Source organism: Dermacentor silvarum, chromosome 3 (assembly GCF_013339745.2).
Source record: "Dermacentor silvarum isolate Dsil-2018 chromosome 3, BIME_Dsil_1.4, whole genome shotgun sequence".
NCBI lineage: Eukaryota > Metazoa > Arthropoda > Arachnida > Ixodida > Ixodidae > Dermacentor > Dermacentor silvarum.
This window is the reverse complement of record NC_051156.1, coordinates 54,014,986-54,019,657: the sequence shown is the minus strand read 5'-3', so window position 1 is coordinate 54,019,657 and position 4,672 is coordinate 54,014,986.

Here is a 4,672-nt window from a genome sequence, read left to right as displayed (position 1 = left end):
CCATTTTCCACCCTCTGCCACAACAGAATTGCACACCGACACGAGTGGAATCGGCCTCGGCGCCGTCCTCGTGCAGCACTTTGGTGACGCCGAGCATGCCATTGCATACGCCAGCCGTTCCTTGAGCAAGGCCGAAGAAAATTACACCGTCACTGAGCAAGAGTGTCTCGCCGTCGTCTTTGCAGTCCAGAAGTTCCGGCCATATCTCTACGGCGCCGCTTCACGATCGTTACTGACCACCATTCACTATGTTGGTTAGTTGGTCTCCGTGACCCGTCTGGCCGCCTTGCTCGATGGGCGCTACGTTTACAGGAATTTGACTTTGCAGTCCGTTATAAGAGTGGCCGACAATATACGGACGCCGATCGTCTTTCGAGGCTCCCTCTACAAACAAGTGAATGTGACGCCGACAATTTCGATGAGTTTCTGACCGCCATCGACGACATTCTTTTCCCCGACCTGGCCACCTTCCGGCAAGAGCAGCGTGACGACCGCAGCCTAGATGCCGTCTTCGCCTCAGCTGCTCAGCCAACAGGTCACAATGGCTTTGTCATCCAAGATGGCCTGCTCTACAAGAAGAATTTTGCGGCTGATGGTGCCCGTCTCCTCTTAGTGGTGCCTAAAAAATTGAGAACCCACGCGCTCCGTGTTATGCACGACGACTCGACCGCAGGGCACCTGGGTTTCACAAGAACATGCCACCGCATTCAGGGCTGATTCTACTGGACCAGTATGCGACGAGATATAGAAAAGTATGTGGCCAGTTGTAACAAGTGCCAGCAATTCAAGCGCCCCAATACTGCGCCGGTCGGACTCCTTCACCCTGTGGTGCCACCATCATCTCCTTTCGAAATGTTTGGAGTGGATCTTCTCGGCCCATTCCCGCGCTCAACAAAAGACAACCGTTGGATTATACTCTGCGTTGACCATCTGACGCGTTATGCTGAAACCACAGCGATGCCAAGGGCCACGGCTCTTGATGTTTCAAGCTTCCTCCTGTCCTCTGTTATACTCCGTCATTGACGACCTCGTGTTATTGTGAGCGATCGCGGTCGGCAGTTCGTGGCCGACGTAGTCGAAGAGCTGTTGCGTCTCTGTGCTTGCCAGTTTCGCCACGCGACCCCGTATCACCCACAGACAAATGGTCTCGTCGAGACAACTAACAGAACTTTGACCAACATGCTTTCGATGTACGTGGATTCTGGGCACAAAAAATGGGATGACATCTTGCCTTTTATGACATACGCCTACAACACCGCAAAGCATGAAACTACAGGCTACAGCCCTTTCTATCTTCTTTATGTTCGATCACCCCGCAGCTTCCTTGACACCATTCTACCTTTTACTCCTCATACGGACTCTTCTATTGCCCAGACTCTCTGCCGCACTGAGGAAGCACGCCGCATAGCTCAGCTCCGTACGTTGGCGTCCCAAGACCACTCCAAGATCCGCTACGATTCACGACATAAGAATGTGTCATACGACAAAGGGGACATTGTATGGCTTTGGACACCACTTCGCAAGCGCGGCCTGTGCCAGAAGTTTCTGGCCCGTTACACCGGGCCTTTCGTCATCACCGATCGTCTAAGTGATGTGACCTACTCGATTGCTCGTCTCGTGTACAATGGCTACCGGTCTAAGAAGACGCAGCTTGTTCACGTCGCTCGCCTGAAACGCTGTCATCCACGTGACTCCGAGTGGACGTAACAGTTACTCGCCCAGCGGGCTTCGTCTGAGAAGGGAGGAGTGTTACGCTAAAGCTACGAAAAGGACGGAAGAAGAGGAGAACGAAGTGCACTTGTCTTGGTAGCGGCTCGGTGTCGGCGCGGCCCCTTTTCATCAATTCATCTGTTAAATAAACACACCCCATCGTAACAATATGATGTTGACAAGTGCTTGATATATTTGTTCGCAATGTTCACTCCAAACAAACGGTGTACCTTTCTGTGTAAGAGATGTCAAGCGCTTCGTCATGGTGGCGTAGTGTGGTATGAAGCCTCGAAAGTGTCCAGACACACCCAGAAAAACTTGCAATGAATGCAAATCGTACGGCCGAGGCAATGTCTTTATCCTCTCGACAGACTCTGCTTTGGTGCTTTTCGTTTGGCCGTCAAACACTCTGCCTAGAAATACCACAGACCGCTTGAAGAACTCGCTTTTTCTGACATTGATCTTCAACTTGGCTTTACTCAGTGCTTCCTTTCTGTGATAAATGCTTTGCGTGCTGGTCCTCTATTTTAGAGTACACAATTATGTCGGCCACCTAGACGTTGCAAAATTGTTCAGCACAAGCAGATAGAACATTGTTCATCATTTTTTGAAACCAGGCGCCCGAGTTCTTCCAGCCAAATGGGAGCCTGGTGTATTCGTACACATCGAAAGTTGTCACAAAAGCTGTAAACTTCTTGTATTCCTCTTGTAGAGGAACTTGTTAATAACCTTTGCAGAGATCGATTCGCGAAAACCACTCACATCCTCCAGTTTCATTAATTATGCCATCCATCCGTGACATAGGAAATGGAAACAAGTCTGTCTGTCGGTTTATCAATCGGTAGTCCGTGCACAACCGGAAAGTACCGTCCTCCTTAGGCACGATTGTTATAGGTGATGCAAACGGCGATGTCGATGGCCTGATGATGTTAGCATCTAGCATTTGTTGCAGTTCGTTTTTGAGCCATAATTTCTTCTCGTGAGATAGCGGATAGGGCTTCTTGCAGACTACATTTGTGTCTCGCAGCTTGAATGAAACTTCCAGGAAGAGTCGGGAGGGTAAGCTGCCAACGCAGATGAGCTCAGGATGCGTTGTCAGTATCTCGTCTGCGTTTCTCACCGTCCTAACCTGCGTTTCTTGTGCTAAGCGATAATTAATTCATCTTTCCAAGATATGTTTAACTTGAGGCACCTCATGTCCGGCCTTGACAGTATGAAAGAAAAATTCACGTCATTCATTGCAAGTGCCTTAACCTCGATGGTCCGATTCTGGTATTTAACAATCACTGTTGTCCAGTGACGCAGAAGTCTTCTGCTGCCGTCGTACTTTGCACCTCAACTGCTTTATCATGTCGTATTTCTTTTTGTCTGCCAAGATCTCATTTATAAGACTCACAGATGCTCCTGTGTCCAATAGCACATGCGTGCCTCTGCCATTAATTTTCCTTTCGGCATGAAGAATGTTAGTCTTCAAAAAATACACAACAGCTCTGTCGTTGTATGACACAGATGCATTGTCCTTACTCTTTACCTACCTTTCCATCCCTTCACCCCCAAGTGATCTCTCTTTCGCTTCTACGTTCATCTGCTCTCGGGTTACTCTGCTGTTGGCGTCCACTTGACCGACATTTTCGGCTTTCTTCCGCGTAGTTAGATGTCGGTCGGCATGCGCAAGGGAGTGTACGATGACGTTGTTCAGGGTGAGCAAGAGATCCTCGACGGTCTTAGGAGATTTGGCCAGCAGCTGTCTCTGACAGTCTTTGCTCATGCCTAGCATAATCAGTGGCACAATTGATGTATCAGAAGGTTTGCGTCAGCGAGCAGGAGTAGCCTTCGCTTTTCATAAAAGTATTCTTGAAGGCTTCCGACTTTGTGTTTAAACAAAGTCGGAAGCATGCCAAAGAACAATGCCAAAGTCATGGCTTTGTTCCACCGTTCTAACCGGTTCATTTCAAACGATGTCAGGAAGCTTAGTTTCCATTGACTACACGTGTCACTAAGGTGGTCTAAGATTCTGATGTCGAACCACTTTTTCGCAATTCCCGACAAAAATGGCCTGAGGTATTTTTATCTTGTCATCATCTGAATCGCATCGATTTTGTTGGCAGGCGTATTCATAAAAGCCAATCCACGTAGTGGCAGCCGTTGATACACCATCAAAATGGTCTGGCTTTATGGCATCACCTTTTGGAACGGCTCTGTGTAATGCCACCTGGCTCAATATGTTCAAGAGCTGTGACTGTTGCTCAACCTGCTTTGACGGCATCTGCAGTCAGTTAATCATAATAGATATGGTATTCTGTCCAGAAGGTGACTCATTGGACGGTGTCTGACAGTAGTTCTCGTCATGGTGCATAAAAGTGCGAAATTCAGCCGTACCTCTGTCTGTCAAGGGACACTCGCGTGAACTTGCCTTGCTGGTGACGCCGATGAGCGGCTCTATCGATGTAGAAGACCTGCCCGAGTCAGCGTCGCTCTTGTCACTTGGACGGTAGCTACCCGGCGTGTCCATCTTCCGGTTCGGCGAATCTTCTCAACGCGCACTAGTTTTAATCCTGTCGGCTGCGCCAAAATGTAAAGAACTCAACGGGGACGGATAAAGCCGTTCCTCCATTTTATTGAACTTCTTCTTTTCTTTTACGCCTCCGGTACTCGCGCCACTTCGACTTCGTCATGACGGCACTCCATAACCGTGTCTCTCGAAGGTGTTTTGAATCTAATTTTCCGCCGCCGGATTTCCCTCCGGCCCCATGTGACACGGGGTCCATATTATCCGGGGCTGAATTGGGGGGGGGGGGGGGGTAAATAAAACATGGGTGTAGCCCTGATGGCATTAACCACGCTTTTCTTGGTAGATATTGTGCTTGGACTAGCCGGTATTTGACTGCAATTTTTCAAAAGTCGTTATCTACCTCGACAGTTTCTTTGGTTTGGAAATTGGCAAAAATTATTCCCATTCCCA